General features: G+C 42.6%; 1 protein-coding gene across 7 annotated transcripts in view; it reads right to left on the bottom strand.

The window, feature by feature from the left end:
- CMKLR2 (chemerin chemokine-like receptor 2) overlaps nucleotides 1-16,264 on the bottom strand; it is a 43,176-nt gene that overhangs the window by 22,260 nt on the left and 4,652 nt on the right. For 2 of the 7 annotated variants that reach the window (XM_078379605.1, XM_020780752.3), the window contains exon 1: nucleotides 6,313-6,545. The exons of 1 other annotated variant lie outside the window; for it this stretch is intronic. The gene's annotated coding sequence lies outside the window, so the exon portion shown is untranslated. Of the gene's footprint in view, nucleotides 1-2,347; nucleotides 2,405-6,312; nucleotides 6,546-8,728; nucleotides 8,814-10,041; nucleotides 10,128-16,264 lie in introns of those variants that run through there. 4 more of the 7 variants (XM_020780745.3, XM_078379588.1, XM_020780751.3 and 1 more) reach the window with 4 other exon arrangements.

Here is a 16,264-nt window from a genome sequence, read left to right as displayed (position 1 = left end):
TCCTCATACACTATTTTGGAAGCTCCCAACCGTCTGGATCCAGTTTTCAAGCCTACAAGAGGAGTAGAAATTGAGGAAGGCCCTGTTCTCTCTTTTGACTGTGGGAGTGAGCCAGGAACAGACCTCTGCTGAGAGGTGCTCCTGCCAAGAGAGCATTGACTAGGAGCAGAGCTTGGAAAAGTAACCTTTTTTTTTTTTTTTTTTGGACTCTAGTCCCCAGAATCTCCTACTGTCACATCCAGTGGGCATGTTGGCTGGAAGATTTCAAGAGATGTAGCCAATAAAGAGGTCAATTTTTCAAGCTCTGATGAGGGTCCAAGGCACCACATAGGGTAGAGCATAGTGTGTGTTCTTTGTGTGTGTGTGTGTGTGTTTGTGTAAGTAAATGTGGATAAGATTGCCAATGTCAGAAGGCCCAAGGAAGTAAGACTTATTTCTGAGGAAACAATTATGTATTTAGTTATCTTATAAATATTTCCAGATGCTTGCTCTTAGCTTGTTTATCTTGAAAGATCTTTGAAACAAGAAGAAAACATGAAATTTAGCATGATAGCTACCTGATTTTCTACCCCATTTAACTGGTTAGTCAAATCTCTAAAAAGCCTGATCAGAAGCATTCGCTGGACTCTTCTGTGAAGTATGTCAAGTAACTTTCAACTAACTACAAAATCCTTTTCTATTGACTATGAATTATGTATTGTTATAAATATTTTCAAAACGTAGTCCGAATTATCTCTAAACTGGTAACAGTGAGAAATGCATAGGTCCACACAGATACTCCTGAATTCCCATCTGAAATAGCTGGCTTGGTTATAATTTGAAATACATTCTCTCAGAGCCTCAACTGGACCCACTGATAATTAGTTTCAGCAGCACTTCATCATAAGCATTTGGTGGATTCTTAAGTGTGTCATATAAACTGCAAACTATTACATCCTTGTTTTTGGCTATAAACTGAGTAACGTAGGCTTTCATCAAATTCTATTTTATTGCACAACCATTTGTATTATGATCAATACTGCACAAAATGTGCAGCTGTGGGATCAGCTTTTTGTCCTTTTCAGGAGATTGGGTGATTATGGTGATCATGGTTATGGTTTGAAAAAACACAACCTACAAACAGTATTCAGGCCCACCACAAAAATACAACAAATGTTACAGTCAGCAAAGGACAAAAGGGACCCACTCATCACTGGAGGAATATACCGGATACCTTGCAGTTGTGGCTAGGTATATATTGTAACCACAGAACACAGCATCCACACCAGAATCAAAGAACATGAGAGACACTGCAGACTAAAACAACTGGAAAAATTGGCAGTAGCTGAGCATGTCCTGAAACAAGCTGGACATGAAATTCTATTTCAAAATGCAGAAGTACTGGACAACACCAGTAATCATTATGTTAGATTACACGGGGAAGCCATTGAAATCCATAAACACCAGCAGAGCTTCAGCAAAAAAAAGAAGAAAGTCTAAAACTCAACAAAGCCTGGCTCCCAGCACTGAAAAACACAGCCTGTAAAAGATCAATGAACTCTACGTAGCCACAAGAACCGGTGATCACTGCACACAAAAGACTAGCCAACAACACCCATCAATCACAGTGACAGACCATCTCCCCCCTTATCACAACAATACACCCATAAAAAACACCATGATCACCATGATCACCCAGTCTCCTGAAAAGGACAAAAAGCTGATCCCACAGCTACAAATACTCAGCTATCCCACAAACTACACCAGAACACAGAGTTCTAACTCCTGTCTTCTGAAAATGCCGACAACAGAGACTGGTGAAACATTAGGAAGAAAAACCTTAGGAACATGGCTAAACTGCCTGAAAAACCTACAACAACCATCAGATCCCGGACATGAAAGCCTTCGAGAATATAATACTCCCAAATTTGGAAGTGAGTGGATATGAAAAAAAGTGTAAACAAAACAGGAAGGTCCTGCTGGATAAAATGTTGTCTGCAAAGAGAACATGAATACAGTACTGTACATCTGTCCTTTTGCCTCTTATGCTGGCATTCTGTCTGCAGAGACATTGGAATGTAGGAGAGCATTCAGAAGGATGATTTCCCACTATCATCCTGTTACTGGGAATTTGTTAGGCAGGGGAGGGTTTTAAAAAAACAGCGCCATTCCTGACTGCCTTGGTGGCTGCAATGCACTCTACTGCCTCAACATTCACTTTTCTCCCTGCTTAAATGCACCACACCCTTAGAATGCCTATTAGTTTGAAATAAATAAGGTGTATGCAAGAGCAGGCAGGCATTCAGAGTCACAAAAAGAGTAAAACAACAACAAAAATCCAGCGTGTAGAAGAAAGAGGCACACTTACCAGTTAATTCTGCTGAACCTGAAAATGCACCTTAAAATCTGGAAGTCACCCACAAGTCTGTAAGGAAGCACATATGTCAAGGGGCAGAATACAGCTTTCCTTGCTGGTAGAGTCTGCTATTGCTTTCTTCTCTCAGAGGATATTAGATAGAAAAATAACACTGTATTTTCCCCAAGCAGCAGGGAAAGTGGATATGCTTCCTTGGCAATATGGGAAGCTGTTTTAAATTTGCTGTGTTTACACCATTTCAAGAGACGTAAGAAAATGTTTGTCACAGAGATGAATCACCACACCAGTCAGTGTTTGCATAGAAGACAAAATAGTGCACACACGCTATCTGGTGTGGAGTCTGTCAGGCACAACCAAGGCTGTGGAATGGTGAAGCATGAGAACCTGAGATTTTTGTCTGTTTTGAACAGAAGACAGGAGCTAATCAAAAATTACATATGAGTAACACACACCGTCCCTTCATAATATAATGGTAACGGCACTTGCTATTTATTTCCTTGGTTTTATTTTGTATAGTAGATCTTGGCATTTTCAGCAAACCAATTCCAGTGAATCATAAGATCTCCAAAAACTTGGTTCTAAGCAAAATCGTGTTTTTTTTAAAAATTGCACATACATTCCAAGTCAAGCACTTGTTATTTCAGTTCCGCAAGGATTCCACAGTTTGCAAGACAATACATGTAATACTACTTGAGTTGCAAGATTTGTTGCAAGTGCGAATTTGGCTTGGCTTCTCCCAGACCTGTAACCACCTTCTCCTCTTTTAGAGAGTTACTGATAGTTTGGTCTCTGGAGGAGGAATCAGTTCATTTCTTCTCATTGTTCTAAGCCAGCTTCTATTTATTTTGCGATCATTTGCTTGGATGCGTCTTTGTGCATAACATACAACTGCTTGAAGAACGGAGGAACAGCCATGTTTGGTTCACCCATGTTCATCAACGTTCAACACAAAAAGGTTGTGCATGTGTGGTGTTTTTTTTTTTGTTTTTTTTAAACACCTTTTGCTTTCTGCCTTGGCATAGCAAGCATTTATTTGTATGGAGTTGGGTGGGTGCTGGAATGTTACAGAAAACTAAAATTTATGGATAGGCAAAAATAGCCCCAAAGAGAGTTGTTCAATTTGGTCTAAAATTTATTAGAGCGCTGCAGCTGTTCATCTAACATAGGCCAATTTGACTCAGAATGCACCCAGATTGCTTGTTCTAATTAGTTCAACAGTTTGCAACATCACCCCCACCACCCCACCCCCAATTCTGGTAAACAATCTGCATCTGCCTGGGATCTTCCCCATTTCTCGGGGGTTTTGCTTGTGTGTCACCAGAGGGATCAAATACAGAGTAACACAGCAATGTCAGCTGAATTCTGCAATCTGTCTTCAAGCCCAGCATTTGACTTCCAATGGAAGCCAACCTTTGGGAGTCACCTAAAGCAGTGGTCCCCAACCTTGGGCTTCCAGATGTTCATGGACTTCAACTTCCAGAAATCCTGGCCAGCAGAAATAGTGGTGAAGGGTTCTGAGAGTTGTAGTCCAAGAACATCTGGAGGCCCAAGGTTGGGGACCACTGACCTAAAGGAAAGGGATATCTTTCTACTGTCATGATGATTAGAGTATTGAACAAAACATGGGGGAACACAGACTCAGAACTCTGCTCCACTTGATTTCTAGTCTCTCTAACCCACTATACAACACTGTTTTATATTATCCTACACTTAGATATATGTCCTAATCAAAACTTCTATATTGCTTGAAAGACTGCATGTTCTCACACCAGAACATTGTGGTATAATGGTTAAGGCATTGGTCTAGGACTTAGGAAACCTGAGTTCAAATCCCCAGTCAGCAACACAATCCAGCTGAGGACTTGGGACCATTCGAGCTCCCTCAGCCTGACTTACACCAAAGAGTCGCTGTGGAAATAAAGTGAACAGGCACTAAGTCACATATCCTGCCTTGACCTCACTGAAGAAAAGGCTATGACCCGAAAGAAGATGCAAAAGTAACTGAAGTCTTCCACGGGTGTATAAAGGGAGGCAAGAAATCATTCCGGGCAAGTATTTGCAAGGATACAAAGATGTGCTGGCCATTTTCACATCAAAGATGGTTGAAGGACAGCCCAAGTATTAGGCAGAATGGATTTGTTGAATGGCAAATTACTTGAATGTCATCCGTTCTTCATTTATGTTTTTCATGGAATGACATGAGGAAGATGAAAGCACAGGTGAGGCGATGAATTTTAAAGAATTTTGGCAGTTATAGATTCACCACTTTTAAATCTGCAATTACCACATTTTTCTGTGTATAAGCCACCCAGAGACCTTTGGGTAGTGTGGGCGGCATATAAGTTAAATAAATAAATAAATGTATAAGACACCCCCCCCACACACACATTTCTAACCCAAAATTAAAAAATCTAAGTGGGGCTTAGCAAGTGTGGCTGCACAATCGCTTTGATCCCTTTCCCCCTCCAAGAAAGGGGAAAGCAGGGATCAAAGTGATCCTGCAGTACTTTGATCCCTTTCCCCCTCCCTTTGCTAAGCCCCACAGGGCTTAGCAAGAAATGGGAAAGCAGGGAGGGTGGCTTAGCAAAAGGAGGGGGGAAAGGGATCAAAGTGCTGCAGGATCCTGACTGTAGGAAGCTAAGTCTCATGATTGAAGGAAGCCTGCTTGTAGAGGCATGGGCCATTTTGTTCTCTCCTCAGCTTACTTCTGTGTAAAAGACGACCCTCAATTTTTAGTCCAAAGATTTTAGACAAAAGTATAGTCTTATACACTGAAAAATAAGATCGTGATTATTCTAAAAGTTGCCTGTCCTCATACACTGATCTCCAATTTATTTATGACTAGAATAATTCATGATCTACTGTTTTGGAACCATATGTCAGTTGATATTTCAATGAATGCATTCCTTCCTGACATTCATCTGTGATATACAAATTTAAAGTAAAAAACAGGAACATGCTTCCTGAAAACAAAAAACACCAACTTTCTACAACATAAACAGTCCTTCTTACATTATTCTCCATAGGTGCTAAACACGCCTTAGAACAGTTGTGGTTCTGGACACATGTGTTCTGTATAACTATGACTCTTTAGTTGCGGCCACAAAATGTCTGGGTTTTTTTCAGCCAGCTTCCTAAAAGCAGGGCTCTAGATTTTTCTTGTTAGTTATAATCTCCTTCTAGGAGCTGAGCTGAGCACTCCATGGACACTAAGCTGTGGATCCAGTTTCAAAATATTATGATCAAGAGGGAGCCAATGTTCTATGAATGAATTCTGCTTAATTGTCCCTCTCTGATCAGGCAGTTGTAGCATGTCCATTTGCCAGAAAGCCACTTCCTACATTTTCAAAAACCATCTAGTCACACAATAAATCATCTGTTTGCACAAAACACACACATATATGGATCGTACGTTTTCCAGTACAGTATTGTATATGTTGGTCTAAGATATTCTGCTACCTGAGGCAAAGCACCAAATTCCTTCCCTTCCCCATCAAGATACAGTATATGATTCCTCCTCAAGGAGGAATCAAGAAAACTGCACAAGCACCTCTTTCCAGATGCCATACTTGGCAGATGCCAAGTATGGGACGGCAGTGAAAACCTCCCAGCAGTTCCTCTTCAACTCATTGGCTGTTCCATTTTGAAAGAGGGCAGAACTCTCTCTGGGCACCTAAACTAGCTTACTGGTGAAGATCATATCCCAGCAATGAAGTAACTGCCCGTCCAGCTAACCTCTTTACATGGAATGGGAAGGGAACAATCACCATCTTTTCATTGGCCTCCAGCAGAAAAATGTCTCAGGCTGGACCTGCACAAGTTCGTAGCTTTACTGAAAGTCCTTCTTAGGGAGCCCATCCCACTGCCCGGAGTGGAGCACAGTTCAGAATAAACATGCATCAGATTAATATTTAAATCATGTGCTAAATTTACATTAAATTTTAATATAGGCTTACCAGGGAGAAAGAGTGGCTTCTTGCTGCCGACTGCTAGTAGAACATTAAATCTCTGCTATTTTCATAACTCTGTCCTGATTTATACTCTGTAAAGTAAACACAATACTCTTCCATTTGCTGTGGGGAAACTACCAATTTCCTCTCTATAGCCACACCAAAAAAAAAAAAAAACAAAAAAAAAACCTGGAGCTTCATTCAGGTCAGCATCCCAAGGAAAAGGAAAAATGCTTATGAGCAATGTTACCACCCATTATATGGTTGTTTCAGGGATTATTTTGGTGACACCATCGTTGGCTCTGTCTAATGTCATGTAATGTGAAACATCTGACAGAGACAATGTGGGTCATTGAACTCGTCCACTCCCAACCTGTGATTGTATGAGTGCACTGCAATTCATTATTTTCTGGAACTAATGTGTCACCTAGGACGTGCGAAACTCTGCAGAGTTTAAATGTGGCTCCTGTGAGGCTCCCAAGATGGAGGCCATGATAGGAGTGCCGTCGCTCCCGAAGAGCACCCATCACACACAGACATCTCCCCCGCCATCCCCACCGCGACGGGAAGAGAAAGGTGTGGAGACCCCTGATTGGGGGAAGGAAAGCGTCGGATCCCTTACCCTGAATAAGGGGGTAGACACCCATGACTTGGAGGAGGTCTTGAAAGAGTTAAAAATCACCCGGGAACCGGGACGAGTTCGGGCGGGAAACCGAGGGGAGGAGATTGAGGCTGGGGTAGGAGATATAAGGGGAAAACCGAGGGATATCCCGGGTGGTTGGGAATGGGTGTGGATGGAGGACCCCTGGACCCATAAGTGGGAACAGGTCCGGGTTCCTCATGAGGAAGCGGAGAAGCGCCAACAGTTGGGACTGAAACCCAGACCCTCTTATTGGGGGGAAACGGAGGCTAAGGAGTGGAGGAGAAAGCTCCGCGAGGAAAGAGAAGCCGTTGCCCGGGAACTGGAAAGAAAGAAACAATGGCATATCGCCGAGCTGAGGAAACTGGGGGGTTACCCAGCCCCTGGGGTACTGATGGAGGAGAGGGATCCTCCTGGGATGGCTGGAGCGGCGATGACGAGACATTACCTTTAATTTCTTTAGAGGAAGCTTTGGACCCTGGGCTGGGATCTGTGCCACCTACTACAGGTCCCTGGAACCCAGAGACGACAAACCCATTTGTAAATAGTTTATGGACACCGTTAAAACCAAGTCATGTTTTACAAGAATCCCTGAACCCCTTCGTAGGGGGAAATCCGGTTGGTGTTGATGCGGAAATAAACACAGAACCTTTTGATTTACCTCCACTGCCTCGTCCATTTATTGGGGAGAAAACAGCCCTTCCCAACGAACCCTCACAGCTCCCCAGATGTCAGGGGACTACAACTGACAACATCTCTGCTCTCTAGCTATATGCTGATGGGCTCCAACAATGTTTTGGGAACCTAAAATCCAGAATCACTCACACAAATAAATAACCTACTGTGATGGTACTAATCTAGGCCCCCTTGTATAGCCACTCTGCCATGCTACCGTTCTTGTTCTGAGTGAGCGAGCCCAGGGCTAACTGGAGAGGAGATGATGGAGCCCAATGGAGACCGTATTACTCCCAAACATTCCATTCTGGTAGTGTCTTAGGAAGTGTGAAAAATCCACAGGGTTAGGCAGGCACCTAAAAACATGTGCAAAGTAGGGACCTGCCACTATACCCACTCACAGACATCAAAATCCTGGTAGCTTGGTCAAGGCAAGGTCTGATTTTTTTTTTGTAATACAAATCCTCTCAGCTGATTGAAATATTTTTTTAAAGAATGGAGGGGGTGAGATTAAGAGGACAAAAGTTCCAAAATGTTACTCAAACATTTTAGAAGATACCTGTAGAAAAATACAGTCCCGTGCAATTTAAGATATTCACACCAGAAAACAACAAAGGCTAAACTTATCAACCTAATACTCATACTTTAGTAAAAAAGGTCGCTTGGATCTGGGACGCATACAGAGTGCAACCTTTCCTAGTACAGTACGTCTTTGTGGAATAGCAAGAGAGCAAAAGCCCCCTTCTTAGAGGCAAGCTAAACTAACTACAGTTTTTCTAATCCCTTTTACATAAATAAATAAGTTACTGTACACCTGTCAACAACATCTTAATCCCCTTTCAAGTTCATTCAAAATAAAAGCATCTTGTTCCTTTCTCACAGTTGCAATCTCCATTAACTCCAGGGGAAGGAAGTGGACTAGATTTTTTCAAGTCAAGAGTTACAGTAAAAGCATTTGATTCCTTTGGGGGCTGCTCTGATATGCCTTTTGTTAAAATATAAACATGGAAACGTCAGTTTCCCCCCTCAGTCCTTTCTCTGAACAGTTCATTAACAGGAGATAAACTGAAGGTATGAATTGTCCTTTTGTTCTTGGCACCTACTGACCTCTGTGTCGTTGGCCAGCTTTCCAGGCACTCACAAAAGATGCATCAAAACTACCAGGAACTAAAGTCGATATTCCTTATTCCCCACTTCCTCAGTTTCTTCATGCCTACCCAGACTAGCTCTTTGAGCACTCAGAAAAGGCTGCTGATGGCTGCCTGTCTCTACTGAATGGAGTAGCTGCCGGGAAGGGAAGCGGGGACACCTGCGAGTTAAGTTGAGCTTTCCTCATGGAAGAGACCTCCAGCTGGAATCCCTTCCCCAAAAAGCCCAGCTTGTACTTTCATTCTTCTTTCATTCAGCATCACCAGGATATTTATCTCAACTCTGATGTCCTGTAGATTGTGGCTTTGTTTTATACACTGTATTCTGACCTGAGATTTAGTTAGAAACAAATACTTTTTGATAACTAAATGGTACAGTGCTCAAATTTATCATCATTGCAATGAGACTGTGGCTGAAAGAAGATGTAGGTTTCACCAAAAAACACCCTTAATTTCCTTTCCTTGTTCCTTTTCTTTCTTGTTCTATCACTCCCTGCTTCTTGCTAATGGCCCTTTTCCTCCCTCCCTCCAAGGGTGCTCATTCAGTGACTCCTTTTATTTATTCTACTCCGCTGCCCATGCATTACTCAGCAGCAGAAATTAACTTTCTTTCGCCTTGGATGTTTTTTTTGTTCTGAGTCCTGCAGTAGGATGCAGCATGTAAGAGTTGCCACAGGCCTAGTGAAGAACCAAATCTCCCAGTAAAGGCCACTTGGCATGGATACTACAGGTGGTGCATCTTGGAGATTATTTTTCCCCTAAACTTAAATTATTGGCGTTTACCTAATTCAAATCCACTTAGTCTGGTGTATTCTCTATACAGTATAGGCAGTTTCCCAATGCATCGAGCTACAGGTGTAGTTGAATTAGCTAAAATTCAGTACGGTAATTTACTTTTGGAAAAAATGTTAAGAGTTTTGAATTTTTGAATTCCTCTAGCTGAGTAGCAGAAGTGGAGGGATTCACGGAGCAGAATAGCTCCAAGTTCCTGAGATTAGTCCTCCCTCTCTTTTTTTCCTCATCAACTGGCACTTACAGTCTCAATAACTCACTCTGAGATATTTGAAAGAGATAGAATAAAAAAGTTTCATTACTTACAAATGAACAACAAACTGACAAACATGACTGCTTTCAGCAACAGACATCAACAGACTCACTGCTTCCAACAGACAAAGGAGAGGGAGAAAGGCACTTAGCAGAGAGGTGAGGTTCTCTTTGAAGTCAGACGTAGGGACAGAATGATGGGTTAGTGCTGGATAAATTGACACTTACCCCAGCCCATAAAGGTCTGCCCAAACACAAATTCTCCAGGCAGCATGTGAGGCTGTAAAAACTATAAAAGGAACCCGGTGGAATCCATGCCACTTTCAGCTATCTCGTTGAACTGGCTGATTTGGCTCTATGACATGTTTCCTTTTAAGGAACTGAAAGGAAGATACACGTGTGGTAGGTTGGGGGGGGGTCAGTCTCTGGATCTCAATGTAGTGAATGGCATAGAGATTTGAATCCCTCTCTCTGACTTGCAATAGCACCATGATATTCTAACCACTAATATACACTGGTTAACTTCAAGCAGAACTTGGAAAAATTGGAAAAGCTTCAGGCAAGTTTGGGGGGGCGGAGGCGGGGGCGGGAGAGGAGTTTAATGCATGGGTAGCAGTTATTTGTTTACAACTATTTTTGTTTCCCCAGGAGAGGCAGTCGTGGGATGTTGTGTTTTAGGTGACAGAATAACTTAAGCCATCTTTGGTTGCAATGCACAATGATTTTGGAGGGGGTGTTGCTGTTTCACTGTGGGGATAAAAAAAAAAGAATTAGGCCAGCAGTTTGTGGATATGCAGGACAAATAGACACGGCTATTTCTTACATATAGAGGACGACAATGCAAAACATCTAGCCATTTTTACACATCTGCTTGAGATACCATGTATTAGTCCAGGAGCATATTTTGTCCAAAACATCTATTTCTTGGCATTTAAAGACCCAGCATCTGTTCACAAATCAGTGTTTTAAACAGATGTCTCGAGCTGTTTATGCATAACAAGCTCTGGGATGCTGTAAGGCTGCATATTACGCTGAGGTACAGTAAAGGGCAACAGGCCAAAACACACCAGGTGGAGATCTCGCCTGTGTGGTCATTCTCCCCAGCCGCCACTTGTGCAACCTCCTGAGCTCTGTGAGATTAAAAGTCTAGTTTTTAACAACATTTCTCAACTTCATTGCTCTTTGGTGTCTTAGGAACAGCTTTAAGAACACCAGAAGTGTTTTCACTTGGCCTCTAAAAATAAATAAATAGCAATATTGTGAACAATTTTTTGGAACAACCACAGGGGTGTGGCTCCTATCATAAATGACAGTTGGCAGATGGGGAAAAATCGGTTAGATAATGAAAAATCCACACATTTGGATGACATACTCTATCCCTAGAGGCTGGGAAGATGGACACAGGGGGGTTGCCTGGCAGTAAGGGAGGATGAAACAGACATCCAGGCACCAGATTCTGGAGGGCGTGAAAGGGCAAAATATTGTCACTTGATTTATCCCGATTGTACTTGGCCAAGTCTGAGGACGTTTTCTGCTTCAGATGCCTCCCAGGCAGACTCCAATGGCACTGGATACTATGTACCTTGGCTTGGGGGGGGGGGGATGCAGAAATTGCTGCTGCACCTCAGAGTCAGCAAAATGATGATCTCCCTGCTTCATTAGAAGATGCTGATATGGGTGCAGGCTCCTGAAATTGCCTAGACCCAGCGTTCTGTATTGCTCCTTCCGCAGGCTCTTCTTCATTCTGTGTCCCAGATCTGGGAAGCTCGGCTGACAGGAACAAGACACTCTTCTGAGATGTATTGCCTCTCTGTGACATGAACCTGAAAACCCATGCCTCTTCTGACCATAAAACCTGCAGCCGCCGGTGTCAAAAAAGATAAGCTGAGCTCTAGCTTTATTTCTTGCAAAGGCAAAAGAAAGCAATTAAAGCTGAGCCAAACTGCATCAGTTCTCTGAATATTCTGTGCCATTTTTTTGCTGACGGCAGCCATGCCCCCTCTGAACAATGCTAAGCTAAGACATTGTGATAGATGCAAAAGAACAGCAAATGAGCAGCCACAGCATCAAAAAACGGGAACAAAGGAAGAAGTTCTACTCACGCTATTACCCTCCCTCCCCCCCTCCGGCGGCCAAATTGCTAGAGAAACTCTCCACTCTCCTAGATTACTCAGCAATGTACAGTAATCTCCTCTCTTTTGTTGCTTTCAAACTTGGGGAATTTCACAAGGCCATTTTGAGATTAGTTGTAGAAGGAAGGTACAAATCAATTGTATACTTCTGCTTCTAGAAAAAAAAAGTCTGGTGTTTGTGATACAAAAAGAAAGCCAGTGTCTTTTAATAAGGAAATTTAAAAAAGGATAGTTGTGCCATTAGTAAAACTTAATTGCAATACTGGTCCTGCTGCCTGAACTTTGTCACTGTTGTTGTTGTTATGTGCCATCAAGTCTACTCTGACTTACAGCAACTCTACAAATGAGAGATCTTCAAAATATTCTGTCCTCAACAGCCCTGCTGAGCTCTTGCAAACTCTAGCCTGTGGCTGCTTTTAGGGAGTTGATCCATTTCATATTTGGTCTTCCTGAGGCCTTCACTTTTTCCCAGCATTACTGTCTTTTCCGAAGAACCCCGTCTTCACATTACATGCCCAAAAGGTTACAGCCTCAGTTTCATCATTTTTGCCTCCAGAGGTAGTTCAAGTTTGATGTGGGAAAGGAGTACGACAAGGCTGTATATTGTCCCCCAGCTTATTTAATTTATATGCAGAATACATCATGCGGAAGGCTGGACTGGAGGAATCCCAAACTGGAATTAAGATTGCCGGAAGAAATATCAACAATCTCTGATATGCAGATGATACCACTCTGATGGCAGAAAGTGAGGAGGAACTAAAGAACCTTGTAATGAGGGTGAAAGAGGAGAGTGCAAAAAAGGTCTGAAACTCAACATCAAAAAAACTAAGATCATGGCCACTGGCTCCATCACGTCCTGGCAAATAGAAGGGGAAGATATGGAGGCAGTGACAGATTTTACTTTCTTGGGCTCCATAATCACTGCAGATGGAGACAGCAGTCACGAAATTAAAAGACGCCTGCTTCTTGGGAGGAAAGCGATGACAAACCTTGACAGCATCTTAAAAAGCAGAGATATCACCTTGCCAACAAAAGTCCGAATAGTCAAAGCTATGGTTTTTCCTGTAGTGATGTATGGAAGTGAGAGCTGGACCGTAAAGAAAGCTGACCGCCGAAGAATGGATGCCTTTGAATTGTGGTGCTGGAGGAGGCTCTTGAGAATCCCCTGGACTGCAAGGAGAACAAACCTATCAATTCTAAAGAAAATCAACCCTGAGTGCTCACTGGAAGGACAGATCCTGAAGTTGAGGCTCCAATACTTTGGCCATCTCATGAGAAGAGAGGACTCCCTGGAAAAGAGCTTAATGTTGGGAAAATGTGAAGGCAAGAGGAGAAGGGGATGACAGAGGATGAGATGGTTGGACAGTGTCACCGAAGCAACCAACATGAATCTGAACCAACTCTGGGAGGAAGTGGAAGACAGGAGGGCCTGGCGTGCTCTGGTCCATGGGGTCACGAAGAGTTGCACACGACTAAACAACTAAACGAAACGAGGATCCACTTATTCATTTTTCTGGTGACTGAAAAACTCCTCCAGCACAACATTTCAACGGAATCAATTTTTTTTTCTTACCAGCTTTCACACCCATACATGGCGATCGGAAATGAAGAGTGTGGACGATCTTGGTCTTGCTCTCCAATGATACATCCTTACCTTTGATGATCTTTTCTAGTTCCTTTGTTGCTGCCCTTCCAAGCTTTCTGATTTCTTGGCTGCAGTCTCCATTTGGACTTATGACTGAACCAAGGTATACAAAATCTTTCACTATTTTGATTTCTTAATTATCAGTGCCAAAGTTGTGTAGTCTTCCGTAGTCATTATTTTTGTCTTCTTCATGTTCAACTGTAGTCCTGCTCTGGCACTTTCTTCTTTTCTTCCTTCACTTTCACTAAAGTCATTTCAAATCACTGCTGCTTTCTGTCCATAAGTATCTTATGTATGTTAAATTATTAATGTGCAAGCCCTGCAGCCTGAAATTTACTTACCTCTAAATGGATAAAGCACAGAATGGCACAGTGTGAGTTTCCTTTCATTATGGTGCCATGCTGTGACCAAAGTAGACTGGATACAAGGAGGAATGGTGATAATTTATTGATAATTGTGACTTTGAAGGAGCAGACTTCAAACAGAAAGTATTAACTCAGCTGGAAGCTATTTAAAAAGTCTTGGAACATCTGCTAGTATCCTTACAAGCTACGGAATATTATAGACCAATCAACCATGAAGAAAACCACACTCCCAAGATACAGGGAAAGCAGGTTATCAGTTGCAGGCCAACATTCTATGATAATATTTTGAAAATAAAAATATGTTAGTGCCCATTCTGCAAAGCCAAGGACTCCCAGGTCTGTTTATTTAGACATATTTCACTTTCTAAATGCTCACCCATGTTAATTCTGTCTTTCTATAGCAAGTATCCACCTACAACTATTTGTTTTAAATTATTTTGTAATCCACCTTGACAGGCTTTTTTTTGAAAACTGGAAAGGCAGTATAGAAATGCAGTAACATCTTTCTTCTCCTTTTGGTTCTACATATTTGCTACATATTTATGACACAATCCCAACATACACTTCTCTAAGTCCCACTGACAATGTCGATGGTAGAAATAAGTGTTTCCTTAAACATCTCCCATTAAAATCAACAAAAATGAGAGATGCTTCTTTCTGGCTGGATCATAGTTTTTACAGTTCCCTATATCTGCCTGCTGACTTGCTTCCCAAGCTTTCACCTTTTTCTGTTGAGAAAGGTACTTTCCAAATATACACTCGCTGCAGCTGCAGCAAGGTATTGTAAATGTGCATACTGTACTGTAGCAACAGCTTAATCTATGACAGCAACTAGAGCAGTGGTAAAGCAAAGAGTGTGCAGTTTGTATGCACCCCCATGACACTTAAAGCACTCTCTGGGCAGTTTAAAATTTTATTGTGCAGGCTATACATTGCAGCCCCTAACCCCCAAGCAAGCCAGTGATTCAATTTACCAACCTTGAAAGGCTGAGTCAATATTGAGCTGGCTGAGCCTGCAGGGACCAAACTCAGGTTGTGAACAGAGTCTTAGCTGCAGCACTGCAGTCTAACCACTGCACCACCAGGTGTCTTTGGACTATGAATCCCAGCATTCCTCATCACTATATTAGGTAGGGCTGATGGGAGTTGCAGTCCAAGAACATCTGAAGGGCTGTGCTTTCGCATCAGTGGGAGGGCTGCAGGATGTGACACCAGTATAATTGTAACGTGATGTAACCTGTGACTCTGCCCTCAGTCTGTACCACTTATCTTTTAATGCAAAATAGATTCAAAGAACTTTGAAACTGTGGATCTAGACGACAGGCTTCGAGTTTAAGTTATATGGGAGCTTACAGCCCTGAGATAGTTCCATGCCTCCAGTGTTTAGGTAAGAGAGCAATTTGGTGGATACCTTTCTACTCAAGCAGGCTTTCTGTAGGAGGGAGTTCCAGAGTCTGGGAGCAGCAAGAGAGATGTCCCTCTGCCATGTCCCCACCAAGCACTCCTGTGAGGGTGGTGGGTGTGAAAGACCTCCCCTGGTGAGAGGGAGTCTCATAGAGAAGCAGTCCATGAGATAGTATGGAACAAAGCTATTTAGGGCTTTATAGGTTAGAACCGGCACTTTGGATTGCGCTCAGAAACAGATCAGCAGCCAGTAGAGCTGTTTGTAACAGGGGTGGGGGTATATGTTCCCCGTAACCAGCCCCAGGTAGCAATCTGGCTGCAGCGTTTTGGACTCACTGAAATATCCAAATACTTTCCAGAGGCAGACCCACATAGGGCATGTTACAGTAATCCAGCCAAGATATAACTAGGGCACGTGTCACCATGGCCAAATCAGACCTCTCCAGAAAGGGGAACAGCTGGCCTCTGTTTCTGAGAATCACTGTGGCACATTTGCTAGCACTGGGCCCGGTGAATGGAAAGGCAGCTTCAAACTCCTCACAAATATGAATGTTAGCTGAACAGTCTTCTCCGCCAGACTGGCTGCACGAGGTAGTTGTGTGACAGAAACATGGCTCTTAGGGGAAGGGTGGAATGAAGACAAATACAACTAACCAATCCATATTTCATACACCACTGCAGAAGTCTTTTCATCCTTTAAACCCCCCCCAACCCTTGCTTTCAGCTGTTACTTCTATAAGCCACAACAGAATACTAACCAACAAGACTGGTGTTTCAGTTGCACGAGCATCTGTAGTCCAGAAAGAATCTGCACGTTTTCAGGTTACTGTACAGTATTTTAGGTTAGGAAGAAAAGAAAGCTTAGTGGCTTCCAGCCCTTCATACCACCAGATTGTTTTTTCACA

This window comes from Pogona vitticeps, chromosome 1 (assembly GCF_051106095.1).
Source record: "Pogona vitticeps strain Pit_001003342236 chromosome 1, PviZW2.1, whole genome shotgun sequence".
NCBI lineage: Eukaryota > Metazoa > Chordata > Lepidosauria > Squamata > Agamidae > Pogona > Pogona vitticeps.
This window is presented reverse-complemented; position numbering and strand designations above follow the sequence as displayed.